The following is a 15,041-nucleotide window of genomic DNA, read 5'->3' on the forward strand; positions in this document are numbered from 1 at the left end:
TGTGTTGTGTGATCCTATATGGCTGTACTTTCTGCTTAGAAATGTTGATTAAAAATAACTGAATCACAGTGAAGTCATGTTCTGTGCAAGAACAGCTTTATAAATGTAATGAGTGTCACCGTGATTAAAGTATTTGAAGGTTCTATCAAAATAAATCCTGACTCCAAAACAGGAATTAATAGGTATGCATAAATCACCAAATATTCAGAAAACTGTTTTCTTCATTTTCTTGTTGGTCTACACCTAAAGATTGGTGACACCTTAAGCTTTGGCCATTGTCAGCTGTGGTTCAGTGGGTAGAACACTGTGTCAGAAGGGTTCAAGCCCAATTTCAGGGGCAAAATATTCAATTAAGTAATCTAGGTTCGAGCAAGCACTGACTGGCTTTTCTTGGGTGATTGTGATTCTCAGTTCACAAAGATGTGCTCAGCAAATCCAATAGAGTGTGGTTGAAAATGTGTTGCTGGTTAAAGCACAGCAGGTCAGGCAGCATCCAAGGAATAGGTTTTATCCAATAGAGTGGGCGAGCCCCCTGAAAGCCTCATGGATGAAAAGTCTTGGCGTCTAAAATTTGGCCATAGTTGGTCTGTCCACAGAGACAGTGGCCATTGACTATTTAGGACGCGCAGCAAAACGCAAACATCAATGACACGTGCTCTCGGTCACGTGGAATCCGACGAATCATGTGACTTTCACCGTCAGCCTCGTTCTCAGCCACGCCGACTTGCTGCTACGGCAGGCCACTTGTGACTAAGTACATGGTGAACGGTCGCTTCGTTTTCGCGTACAGGTACGTCCAACTAACAAAACGATCCCGTATCCCGTTCCCCTCGTTGGGCTACGGAGGCGGTCAGGAGCGGCGTAGGTTCCGCGTTCTGCCTTTGCGTGGTGCCGGAGTGGAGAGGCTGAGCGCTGTTCGCTCGAGGCTTTTTGGGCCTCCGCGCTGCCGTCGTTTTAACGGCCGAGAGAGTGGCAGTTGCTCCGAACAGTCTCGTATTGTGGGCGGGGTCTGACAGCTGTTACCATCCCCCCTCCACCATCTGATTGGCTACTGTTCATCTGCCGGGCGGAGTCTGTAGGTTTGGGTTTCGATTGGTCATATTCCCCTGCCACTCGCGTATAACGTCACAATGCCTTCTGCCCAATGGGTAAGAGAAATAGGCAGGAGACTCGAAATGAGGAAGAAGGAATGATGTTAGGTTACTCACTCCATAGGATATAGCCTTCCAACTACCGAAAATAAGAACTGATAGTTTTTAACAAGTGTATTTATGTTTATCAGTCTTTATACATTCATTTGTACAAGCTTTTCGACATCAGAGAAAATATTTTATGTGAAATAATATTGTCCATCTTTCATATAAAACCACGTTTTTTAAACTGAATTTTGGCTTGTTTACATATCTTAAAACAGCAGTTTTTTTTCCTTTGGTGATTTTTAAATGTAACTAACAGCTGTTTCTACTTTTTATACAATCAAAGCTAACTTAAAATTTTCTATACTAAATTTATGCTACATTGTTAAAAGCTGTTGGAACTTGTGTGAAGTTTGGCAGCAATATTAATAAGCACACTTTTGAAAGGTCTTTGAGTATTGGGAAGTGTCTTTGTTTTTACAAAATGTTAAGTCCCTCCACGATACACTAATTTTAGTATGATGCAGGGATGTAAGTTTGAAGGAAGAAACAAAATTTCAAGATTTAGCATTTGAAATGTGGAACTGACAATGTGAATAACCTTCAGCAAAAACAAAGAATGAGTCACTATCAAGTTTATTGGAATTGTAACCCTGTTATAAACAATGTACCAGTGTTCCAAAATCTGTTTGGAGATAAATCGTACAGCTCTGCTTATTTTTAAAGTTATGTGACGGGATTAGAGAAGCTCACAGTGGTGTTCTTGCAGCAGATAAAATCAAAGGAAGTTTGTGTAAGCAATAAGGACTTAGATAAATTGAGAAACTTTCCACTGGCAGATTTGGTGACTAGAGAAAACTGCTTTGGAGATGCTGGTGTTGGATTGGGGTGTACAAAATTAAAAATCACACAACACCAGGCTTAGTCCAATAAGTTTATTTGGAAGTACTAGCTTTCAGAGTGCTGCTCCTTCATCAGGTAGACAACCAACTGATGAAGGAGCAGCACTCCTAAAGTTAGTGCTTCCAAATAAACTTGTTGGACTAAACCTGCTGTTGTGTGATTTTTAATGGAGAAAACTAGGTAATTAGTAAAGGAAGTAGATGAGATTTTTAAAAAATGTCTTATGTTATAATCTAGAACATACAATCCAAGGAAGTAGGTTTAACAGTAACTTTCAGATGGGAATTCAATAAATATTTGCATGCGTCAAGGTTAGTTTGGGTGTGAAGCACAGGAATGGCACTATTTGGGTTACTCTTGTGATGAACTGGCAAAGAAGCAGTCAGTCTAAAAGTCTCCTTCTGTGCCATGTCATTCGCACGCACATGTTAAAATGCAATAAGGGTTTGGAGGAAAAATTTAAAAATCCTGTAGGTGTGATCTACAAATAAATTGTTTTTCTTTCCCTGAAAGCTTGATTCTTTTGTCATAGAAATATACAGCATGGAAACAGACCCTTCGGTCCAACTTGTCCATGCCGACCGGATATCCCAACCCAATCTAGTCCCACTTGCCAGCACCTGGCTCATATCCCTCCACACCCTTTCTCATCATGTACGCATCCAAATGCCTTTTAAATGTTGCAACTGGAGTAGCTTCCACCATTTCCTCTGGCAGCTCATTCCATATATGTACCACCTCTGTGTGAAAAAGTTGTCCCTTAGGTGTCTCTTATATCTTTCCTCTCTCACCCTAATCCTATGCCCTCTAGTTTTGGACTCCCACACCCCAGGGAAAGGACTTTGTCTATTTATCCTATCCATGCTCCTCATGATTTTATAAATCTCTGTAAGGTCACCCCTCAACCTCCGATGCTCCAGGGAAAACAGCCCCAGCCTGTTCAGCCTCTCCCTATAGCTCCAATCCTCCACCCTTGCAACATCCTTATAAATCCTTTCTGAACCCTTTCATGTTTTACAACACGTTTCTGATAGGAAGGAGACCAGAATTGCACGCAATATTCCAACGGTAGCCTAACTAATGTCCTGTACAGCTGCAACATGACCTCCCAACTCCTGTACTCAGTACTCTGACCAATATAGGAAAGCATACTAAATGTCTTCTTCACTATCCTATCTACCCTGTTATTCCACTTTCAAGGAGCTATGAATCTGCATTCCAAGGTCTGTTTGTTCAGCAACACTCCCTAGGACCTTACCATTAAGTGTATAAGTCCTGCTAAGATTTGCTTTCCCAAAATGCAGCATCTCACATTTATCTAAATTAAACTCCATCTGCCACTTCTCAGTCCATTGGCCCATCTGGTCCAGATCCTGTTGTAATCTGAGGTAACCTTCGGTGTCATCTGCAAGTGCTGATACAAATGTAACTTTTGTAAGAAGACCTTTTTTTAAAAAAAAACTTCAGCCACCCAGGTTTTACCTCAGATTTTAAGAGATACAGTTGAACTTGCAATGTTAAGCCATCAGTTTCAGTTTCTTTCTTTCTAGTTGAATGTAGAATTTGTAGGAACATTTGATGTTGTGAATGTAGGTTGCATCAAAATAAAAGCTGAAATAAACTTTGCAGTTTATTTGCAGATGGTTATCAGACAGAAATGAACAGTATCTTGGAAGAGCATATCAAGATATTTTTGCAGTTGAAGGCTTCAGGTGCTCAACCAGTTAGAACAAAAGTTGGATGCCTTAATATACTTTGTGAATGGAGGTTTCTCTAGAGTCATTAGTCCTTCAGTTAGTTGATACATTTTCGATGCATTGAATCTGATATCAAAATGGTCAGTGCTATCAAACAGTTTTGAGTGGTTATTTTGAATCTTGGAAATGTGTTGGCTTTTGTAAAGAACTAGTAATCCAGAATCACAGGCTGATGTTCTGGCTACATCGGCTTGATTCGGCAGATGGTGAAATTTGAATTATATAAAATGTTGACCTAAAGGTGACCCATGTAACTATTGCTGTAGAGGCCCGTCTAATTCACAAATGTTCTTAGGAAAGCAAATCTGCTATTTATACCTTGTCTACCCTATATGTGACACCTGACTCTCAACAATGTGGTTGTTCCTCAACTGCCATCTAGCAATAAGTGCTAGCCTCATCAGTGATGTCCTCATTCCCATGAATGAATAACAAGAAAAAACAAACTGTCTGCAAATACAATCCAGGAGATTGCAGGGAAAGAAATTGAAGAATTCAGAATGTACAGAATTAAAATTTCACTTCAGTATTACTTAAATATCTCATTCAAATTTTCACAGCCATCATTCTGCCCTTTATGGTGAGTTCAAGGTCTCAGTACTTTGTGTTCTGCTACTCCTGACTTCTTCAAGTTTCTTAGCTTTGCTTATGGTGGCTTGTTATAGAAGTTTCTCCTGATTTTTCATAATGGATTAATTAGTGATTTATCTTAATGATATGTAGGTTTAGACTCCACATCCACGTGGAAGCATCTTCTCTTACAAATGTTATCAAAAGCTTTTGAAATTTTAAAGATCTCTATCAGATTTTTTTTGAAAAGATAGAATAATCCCAGCCTTTTGATCTTTATTGATAGTGACAATGATTAAGCTAATAACTAGATAGGGGGGTATTTCTGGCAACACAGCAAAAGAACTGACCATGAGTCTGTGTAATATGTTGTTATTAGGAATGTAATACGAGGATGTACTTTCTTTCTCTTTTTACAATGCCACATTTTTGAAGATTACATATCCACAGAATATGACATCCATTGTGGGTAAAGCTATTGCCTGCATATCCATGAAACTTGTTTTGTTAATCTGCTGATCTGCTTTCAGCGCGGGAGAGAAGAATATGAGGCATCATGCATCATACTTGCTTCACCCTTGTCAAAGTCTGAAGTTAAGGCTACATCCACATAATTCTCAGCCATAGAACACTCTTTGCTTTCCATTAAACTTGACCAACAACAGCCTGCATTTCTGTAACACCTCTCTACCATGGTAAAAATGGCTTAAACTGCTTCAATGTCATAAATTAGACAAATTGGACAATGTGCTACATATTATAATACTATTGATCAAAAAATTGGTTAAAAAATTAGGTTTCCATCAACATCAGTATGATGTACCGCATTCTGAAGAGAAGTTTTCACAAATAAAAGGTCAGTGTTGTATCAGTGACATAATTATATTTGTATAGCGTGACAATAGCAGGACATTCCAAACTCATGTATAACTCGTGAAGTACTTTTGAAATGTGGTCATTTTTACAAGTCAGGAAATGATGCAGCTAAGTTGCTTAGTGCAAGTTCCCAAAAAATGTAATGGATAATCAGATAATCTGTTTTAATGATTTTGATTAATGGAGAAATATTGTCAGGGTACTGTGAAAAACTTGTTTTGAATGGATGCCACGAGATCTTTTTACAACCACTTGAGAAGATAGTGAGGCCTTGGTTTAATGCCTCATCCAAAAGATGACAGATTTGACAATACAGCATTCCTGCAGTACTGTTCTGAGAATGTCAATCTAATTTTGTGCTCAATTCTCTGGACCAAGATTTAACCCTTTGTCATTCTGAGGTGAGAGTGCAACTCATCGGAACAGGCTGTCAAGTAATTTACACTTGGGCAAAAAAATAATTTTCTCATTGTTGATGTCCATGTTAAAGGTTGTATCATTGCTGAAATTCTTTGATCACTCTATAATAAACGTGTTAACAGGAGATTTGCCCGTTGACAATGCTGTCAGGTAATGAGTTGGAGGCGAGACAAGGTTTGATGGATTCAGCACACAGTACATTTTATGGCAGAGTTAATTTACCTGAACAGCAAAACATGCTGTTTCAACCCCATTTATTGAGTCTCATTGAACTGCTGCAAATAGAACTCATGACTGAAAGCATTGTAATATCCATGCTAAAACTGGTTGATTTCAACAGAAACATGCAGTGAATGAAGGAAAGTTAGATGCATGCAAAATCAATCCTAGGTTGTCTTATGGCAGTGTGAACTCTGTGAGATTATGGGGGGGATTCATCTCCATCTCATCTCTGACACCGATTGTAGCACTTGCCTTGAAAAGTATTGCATAATTTCATCAGCACTGTTGAAAATTCTTGCTCCAATGCATATTCTTCATTACTCAACTTGTTGGAGTTTGAAATTAATTTCACCATTTTCCCAAATGACTAGAAACTGTACTGGTGAGTTTTAAACTGTTGATTGTCAAACTGCAACATCAGCCCAAGTTCCAAGTTTAATTTCTTTAGTAGTCATACACTAAAGCAAAGGAAGTGACAAGCAGGAAGCATGTGGTAAATGTTGTACAGTTGTATCAACGCATTCTTAAAATTAGCAATGGCTGCAGAATTCTGAATATTTTCTGAATGGATGGTGCTAGAAAGAGAACAAAGCATCACAGAAGAGAACTGAGTAGCTGGAAGTTTTCACTTACTTATCTAATATAGTATGAGAAATAATTTTGCTCTTTTAAATGCTCCCCTAAAAGTTTGACATAAAATAGAATCCATAAAAATTGTGATGTCCCAAAGTCTTTCATATTGAAGTAAATTATTTTTGAATTATGTCACTATAGGATGATAATATAGGATGATATGGAGCAAATGTCCGCAAACACAATATGTTAAATAGCAGATAATCCTCTCTGTTGGTGTTGGTTGAAAGCTAAATATTGGTCACTATTCCAGACAGCATTCTCCTATTCTTCTTCAGAATAACGGTGAGGCATCTTTTATGAAGAGGGCAAATATTTTAATATTTCATCTGAGATATTGCATCTCTGGCAGTGCAGCATGCCTTCAGTTCTAGCATGGTGAGAGTCCTTCCAGACAGTGGACAGTTTCTGGACCAAGACTTGAACATGGATCTTCTGAGTCAAAAGTGATTGTTGTGATTTAAAACGTCTGAATCCCTTTTTAGGGTCACCTACACCTTGTTCGCCAGAACCGTTTGGGGGACGCACTGAAGGTGGCAAAGACACAGAATGTGCTCTGGGTGGATGGCTTCCATAATCATCACCAAAAGTGGTTCAGTAGCAGCATTGTTGATTGAGCTGGCTGAGTCCTAAAGGACAAAGCTGCTAGACTGGGCCTGTGGCAACATAAGGGAAGAAGTTTTTAACTTTGTCCTTGTCAATCTATGTTTAGCATCTGCATGTATCCACAATGGTATCTGTAAAAGTGACCACATGTTGGACAACATTCAGACTTGGGCTGATACAAACAATAGCATTCACACCAAACAAGTGCCAGGAAATTACCATTTCAAACAAAAGATAATCCAATTATTTTGATATTCAATGCCATTCCCATTACTGAACCCTCTACTATCGCCATTCTGGGGGCTATCATTAATCAGAAACTGAACTGGATTAGTCATGTAAGAACTGTGGCTACAAATGCAGGTCAGAAGCTAGGAATTCTGTGGTAATTCACCTCTTCACTCTTCAATGTCTGTTCACCATACACAAGGAACAAGTCAGGAACATGATGGAATAGTCCACTTGGCCAGACGTGTACAGCTCCAACAACACGCAAGAAGCTTGACATCATCCAAGATGAAGCAACCCACATTTTATTTTCTCACAATTTAGCTTCTGGAATATTCACTCTGGCAGCAGTTTGTATCATTTTCAAGATGCATTGCAATATCTTAGTAAGTCTGTGATGACAGCACCTTCCAAACTTGACACACCTACCATTTAGAAGAACAATTGCTGCACATGCTAGAAAGTACCACCATCTGCAAATATCTGATCACAACACACACTAACCTGATTTGGAACTATGTCACTATTCCTTCACTGTTGTTAGGTCAAAATTATGGAATTCCTTCCTGAACTGCACTGTGGGCGCATCTACATTTCCGTGGACTGTATTGGTTGAAGAAGGCAGCTCAATATCACATCCTCAGTGGCAATTAAGTTGGGCAATAAATGCTGGCTTACCCAGCGATTCCCACATTCCATAAATGATTTTTTAAAAAAAATGGTCCTTAGAAAATAGGTTCAGGCTTGTAGTGGAATTGGGGTCAGGCTCCTGAATAGTTTAGGTAGGGTGTTACTTTTTAGATTTAAGTCTCAGCACATAATATCAAACAGATTGAAATATGAATCAGAAGCAACGGTAACAGTGTGGTAAATTTGAATCGCCTCGCTTATTTTCTGCTACTTAGCTCAGACTAGTTGTCTTGGCAACTTTTTTGGTTGTATGCTGCCATTTATTATTGAAGATTATCATAGATCTATGAAGAGGCTAATTGGTATTACAATCTTAATTAGTCATAGCAAAATTATATGGTTATCAGCGTCCTCAAGATGGTTAGACGCATTTTGAGCTTGGAACGATTATGGTCTTGGGCAGTATAACATTTAAAAAGAAAATATAGATTGCATTGACTTATTTGCAGGATATTTCATTATCCTATTGTATCACAAGTTTTGAAGTTTTAACTGGCAGAGTAGATACCACTGAACATGGTATTTTTGGACTATAAAAATACTTTCAGCCAGTTGCCATTTTAGAGGTTTTTGCAACTTAGATGCTCACAATACCTCCTGATAATCGTGGATTGAGGCAGAGAACAGAATAGAAATAAATAGGTGATTTTACGATTGGCAGGTTGCAATGAGTGCAATAATCAGCATTTGGGTCTCAATTATTTATAATCTATATCAATAGTTTAGATGAGAGGACTGATATATCTAGGTTTGCTGACATTATTCAGCTGTTAGAAAAGTAAGCTGTGGGCAGGATGCCCACAGAGATATAGAATAGTTAAAAATTGGGATAGAAGGTGGCAGAAGAGGTAGAGAGAGGAGAAATGTGACATTATCCATCTTGGTAGGAAGAACAGAGAGCAGACTATATTCTTAAAAAGAAACTAGAAAATATTGTTCAGAGGGCTTTGGGGTGCTCTGTCCAGGAATCACAGAAAATTAGCATAGTACAGAAGTAAATAAGAAACTAAATGTATGTTAGCCTTTCTTGCAATGACTTGGGTTATAAGAGTACACAGTGTTATTGCTGTAAATATAAAAATTATTGATGGGACCAGACCTTGAAGAAATGTACAAAGTTTGTGTCTCCTAACCAAAGGCAGTTTGGTGTGTAATTGTCTTGAAAGGAATGCATCCGATTTATCCAGATTGTTTCCTGGAGTGAGAAGGCTGTGCTATGAAGATAATGACATACGTATTCAGTTCTGGCAGCATCTCTGGAAAAAAAGCAGAATCGATGTTTTGAGTCTATTGACCTTTCTTCCGATGTTGAATCTGTTTAAGACAGTGATCAGTAGATTCTGGGGACTCCAGGTATAGATGAATAGCGCCGAAAAGTGGAGATGAGGCCACAAGATCAGTTATGGTCCTATTAAATGGTGGAGCAGACTCAAACAGCCGTATGGCCTACACCTTGCTCCTATTTCTTATGTTAACAGTGTCCAGGAAGAAAATAGTCTCAGTGTAGTATGGCATTCTCTTTCTTCTCCTTCACTTCAATAGTGATCTTTTATAAATGCAGTGAAAAGATTTGAGTGACCAGCTTTGGGATTCATACAAATCCATTAGAAAGTATTTTCATGTCGTGGACTTTTGGCACTCCATCAAAGATTTCCTGCAAAATGAAATTTTGGGATTTCAATAATTGTAAGATTTCAACCTCTGTGCTGGTTGACTGTAGATGCTATCACATTGTAGTGATTGCTACTGGACTAATAATCCAGAGATCTGGGTTTTTTTAAAAATGAGAAGCCTGAGAATTGATGACAGCTTGAGAATTTGAATTCAAGTTTTCAATAAAAACCTGGAAACCAAAAGCTCTTATCTTAAAAGTGATCTTTAAGCTGTGGTTTGTTATAAAAATCTGATTGGCTCAGTGATATCTTCTGGGAAGGAAACCTGTCATTTTTACCCGATCTGACTGTGACACCTGTCCCACACGAACCATAACTTTTATTTATATAGCATTTCTAATATAATAAAGCATTATAAAGTGTTTAAGAAGAGTATTATAAAACAAAACTAGACACTTAAACATGTAATGGGGACAGAAGCTTAGAAGAATCAATATTAAGGAGTGTTTTAAAAAATAAGAGAGAGATGAAAAGATGGAGAAGTTGAGGAAGCAATTTCCAGACTTGGGCCTGAGGTAACTTAAGGTGTGACTTCCAAAGGTTGAATGATGCATCAGAGTCCAGAACTGGAAAAATGCAGAATTCCAGAAGGCTTGTAGGACTGGAGGGTGGTTATGGAGATGTGGTGGGGAATTTGTTCATGGGTCCCTGAGCTGAGTTTACCTATTTGATAATTAGCATTGATTCTGAGGAATATGTTTAAAAGAAGAGAGAGGTGGAGAGGCAATGGGAGGGAATTACAGAGCTGAGGGTCTGGGCAACTGAAACAATGACCCTCAGTAGAGGAATGAGTAAAATTGAGAAGCGCAAGAGGCCTGAATTAGAGGAACAGAGAAATTGTGGAGGTTATGGGTTTGAAGAGATCAGGGAGAGATTTTAGAACAAGGATGAGACTTTTAAAATTGAAGCACTTAGAACTGGGGTCAGCAATAATGACCTGATTGACTCTTGACTGGCCTATGAATGAACCTTCCATGTTGCTCACCTTCATTAAAATTGAGAGCTGCAAATATACAATAAATGCTGATCCAGTTGGCTAACGTGGTGCCACTATTTAAGAAAGGTACCAAGGAAAAGATGGGGAGCTATAGTCTGGTGAGCTTGACATCAGTGGTGGGCAAGTTGTTGGAGAGAATCCTGAGGAATAGAATTCACAAGTATTTGGAATGGCAAGAACTGATGAGGGAGAAGTCAACATGGCTTTGTGTGGGGAATAGTGCCTCACTAACTTGATTGAGTTTTTTGAAGAAGTAACAAAGAGGATTGGTGAGGGCAGAGAAGTGGACATGATGTATTTGGACTTCAGTAAGGTGTTCAACAAGGTTCCTCATGGTAGGCTAGTTAGCAAGGTTAGGTCACATGCAATACAGGGAGAACTAGCCATTTGTATTCAGAACTTGAAGGTAGAAGACAGAAGATGGTGGTGGAGAGTTGCTTTTCAGACTGGAGGCCTGTGACTAACAGTATGCCACAGGGATTGGTGCTGGGTCCACTGCTTTTCATCATTTATAAAAATGATTTGGATGTGAACATAGGAGGTATGGTTAGTAAGTTTGCAGATGACACAAAAATTGGAGGTGTAGTGGACAGTGAATCGTACCTCAGAGTATTATGGGACCTTGATCAATTGGGCCAGTGGGCCAAGAAGTGGCGCATGGAGTTTAATTTAGTTAAATGTGAGGTGAATTGAATTGAATTTATTGTCATGTGTGCCTAGGCACAGTGAAACACTGTTTTGCAAGCAATACAGACAGATCACAGAGTTAAGTAGCAATATAAGTAAATACTAAATAAACAGCGGCAAAAACGAAAACACTAGTACAGGCAAATGTTAAGAGTTTGTGAGTCCATTCAGTGCCCTAACAACAGTAGGGTAGAAACTGTTTTGAAACTGGCTGGTGTGTGTTCAGGCTTCTGTCTGATGGTAGAGGTTATAGAAAAACATTGCCAGAGTGGGATGGATCTCTGAGAATGCTGGCGGCCTTTCCTCGACAGCAGGCCTGGTAGATGGATTCTATACATGGGAGGTTGGCCTTTGTGAATGTCCAGGCCAAGTTCATCACTTTCTGTAACCATACCAGGAAGTGATACTTCCAGACAGAATGCTCTTGATGGTGCACCAATAAAAGTTGGCAAGAGTTTTCGCCGTCATGCCAAATTTCCTCAGCTGCCTGAGGAAGAAGAGACATTGGGCCTTTGTAACCAGTGCATCCACATGAAGAGCCCAAGAAAGCTTGTTGTGGATGACCACTCCCAGGAGCTTGACACTCTGCACTCATTCCACCTGTGTGCTGTTAGTGTGTGTGGACATGAGTAAGTCAATAATGAATTCCTTGGTTTTGCCGGCATTGAGAGCAAGGTTGTTCTCAGTGCACCATTATTCCGGGTCTTCCACCTCCCGTCTGTAGTCTGTTTCCTTGCCATCTGAGATTCGACCGAATATGGTGGTGTTATCAACGAACTTGTAAATGACATTAGTCTGGTATTTGGCGACACAGTCATGAGTGTACAGTGAGTACAGTAGGATGCTGCATTTTAGTAAGGCAAATAAGGGCAGGATCGATACAGTGAATGGTTAAGTCCTGGGTAGTATTGCTGAATTAAGAGCCCTTGGAGTGCAGGCTCATTGTTCCTTGAAAGTAGAGTCACAGGTAGATAGATAGTAAAGAAGGGGTTTGGTATACTTGCCTTTATTTGTCAATGCATTGAGTATAGGAGTTGGGAGGTGATGTTGCACCTGTGCCGGATATTGGTTCAGCCATGTTTGGAATACTGTATGCAATTCTGGTCTCCCTCCTACAGGAAGGATGTTGTCAAAATTGAAAGGGTTCAGAAAAGATTTACAATGTTAGGTGGCACGGTGGCAGTGGTTAGCACTGCTGCCTCACAGCGCCAGAGACCTGGGTTCAATTCCCGCCTCAGGCGACTGTCTGTGTGGAGTTTGCACATTCTCCCCGTGTCTGCGTGGGTTTCCTCCAGGTGCTCTGGTTTCCTCCCACAGTCCAAACATGTGCAGGTTAGGTGAATTGGCCATACTAAATTGCCCATAGTATTAGGTGAAGGGGTAAATGTAGGGTAATGGGTCTGGGTGGGTTGCTCTTTGGAGGGTTGGTGTGGACTTGTTGGGCCAAAGGGCCTGCTTCCACACTAAGTAATGTAGATATTGCCAGGATCGGAGGGCTTGAGCTATAGGAAGAGGCTGAGGGGTGACCTTATAGAGCTGTATAAAATGTTACGGGGCATAGATAGGGTGAATTGTCAAGGTATTTTCCTTGGATTGGTGGAGTCCAAAACTAGAGGGCATAAGGGGTTTAAGGTGAGAGAGGAAAGATTTAAAAGGTACCTCATGGGGCAACTTTTTCATGCAGAGGGTGGTGCATGTATGGAATGAGCTGCCAGAGGAAGAGGTGAAGGCTGGTACAACTACAACATTGAAAAGGCATCTGGATGGGTATATGGGTATATGAAGTGGGCGGCACGGTGGCACAGTGGTTAGCACTGCTGCCTCACAGCGCCTGAAGACCCGGGTTCAATTCCCGACTCAGGCGACTGACTGTGTGGAGTTTGCACGTTCTCCCCGTGTCTGCGTGGGTTTCCTCCGGGTGCTCCGGTTTCCTCCCACAGTCCAAAGATGTGCGGGTCAGGTGAATTGGCCATGCTAAATTGCCCGTAGTGTTAGGTAAGGGGTAATGTAGGGGTATGGGTGGGTTTCGCTTCGGCGGGTCGGTGTGGACTTGTTGGGCCGAAGGGCCTGTTTCCACACTGTAAGTCTAAAAAAAAAATGAATAGGAAGGGTTTAAAGGGATATGAGCTAAATGTTGGCAAATGGGTCTAAATTAATTTAGGATATCTGGTCTGTCTTGCTGAGGGAAGTCTTGTGTCCTGATGCCATTTCACCCTCTTCTCCCCCAGGTCTGGGAAGATCATATTTAATCTGGTCTGGAGTCTTCTTCCTGTTAGGAACTCTGCTAGGGCTGTCCCTTTATTTGGCCACATGATCAAATAGGAACAGGGACAGTTTGATGTGTAGTGAAGCTGTAGGGGACAAAAATGGTCCTACATGGGTAATAAGCATGGTCAACGCAAGGTCAGGTCCAGTGATGCATAAAGTTCAGGTAGGCATCACAGTCCTGAACAAGCATTTAGATAATATGAAAGCTTCAAACTTGCAAACTGCACGGGAGGAAAATGTACCCGGCTCCTTGAAAGCCTCTGACTGTTCTGGAACCCATGGTTTCTCCATCTCTGTCAAGTGTTGAAGATACCTCCGAATCTGAGGTGAACATGGTGAATATTGCCAATGATGCCTGAAGAGTCAGAGAGGGAGGGATGTAGCAATGTAATGAAATCAAACAGCTGGACCACATGGAATATGAATTTCCTGACTGAGGCTGTTAATTTGGTCCATTAGGGAGCTCTGGCTGACAGATAAGACCAGGAGTGTTGGGGTTCTGTGCTCTGAGAGCTGACTCTGACAGAACTGCATCAGTGTCCAGGAAGGTAAATAAAGGGTGACTTGGTATGGGACACCAGCCTCTGTGGAGTTACTTCAAATAATTTCAGAAAGCCACAAACAATTTTAAATCTGAGCATCAAAAAAGTTTCAAATAAAATTCCAGTGATTTTAAAATATTAGATTATCAAGCTATGTGTATCACTGACTAGAATCATCGAGTTATACAGCACTGAAAAAGCCCCTTTGGTCCAACTCATCCATGCTGCATTTTATTTGCCTTATGGCCAAGTTGGTTCATGCTGCTGTTTCTTTTCCATGTAAGCTTCCTCCCACCTCACTCCCTTGTACTTAAGTGAGCTTCCCTAGAAACACAGCTATGCTATTATAAACACAGAAAAAATTTCAGGACCGAAGGAAGGCATTCTCACAACCACTCCATATTTCAGTTCAAAGATGAACGAAACATTCAAGGTAGTAAAGAAATACTGGCTGACCTGGAACTTCTACTCTTTTCTCACATGGAAGCAGTATAGATTTTGTTAAGCAGAAAAAACACAAGGTGTTGTACAAATAGTTGGAATGAGCATAAGCTTAGGCAATCAGGGATTGAAAGAAGATAGTCTCACTTGTCTTAATCAGTTTTACTTTATTTTCTTTACTTTCTTCTTGTGATTTGGTTCATGCTAGCTTCTAGATTTTATTAATAAAGGGGAAAAGAATTGATGATGTAGGAGTTCACTTTGTACTGGTGTGGAGAAAAGCTACTCTTCTATTTAAGTTTTACTTTACACCTACAGAATGGAACCAGTATATAGAGGAAAATAAATTGCACTTTGAAGTCCTTCTGTTGAACTAACAAGTTAATGCCCTG

At 40.2% G+C, this 15,041-nt stretch overlaps 1 protein-coding gene across 2 annotated transcripts in view; it reads left to right on the forward strand.

Annotated features, from left to right (window-relative positions):
* Positions 1-735: 735 nt before the first annotated feature.
* Positions 736-15,041, forward strand: part of znf407 (zinc finger protein 407) — a 485,332-nt gene continuing 471,026 nt past the window's right edge. For both annotated transcript variants that reach the window (XM_060823093.1, XM_060823095.1), the window contains exon 1: positions 736-790. The gene's annotated coding sequence lies outside the window, so the exon portion shown is untranslated. The remainder of the gene's footprint in view (positions 791-15,041) is intronic.

This window comes from Hemiscyllium ocellatum, chromosome 4 (assembly GCF_020745735.1).
Source record: "Hemiscyllium ocellatum isolate sHemOce1 chromosome 4, sHemOce1.pat.X.cur, whole genome shotgun sequence".
Classification (NCBI taxonomy): Eukaryota; Metazoa; Chordata; class Chondrichthyes; order Orectolobiformes; family Hemiscylliidae; genus Hemiscyllium; species Hemiscyllium ocellatum.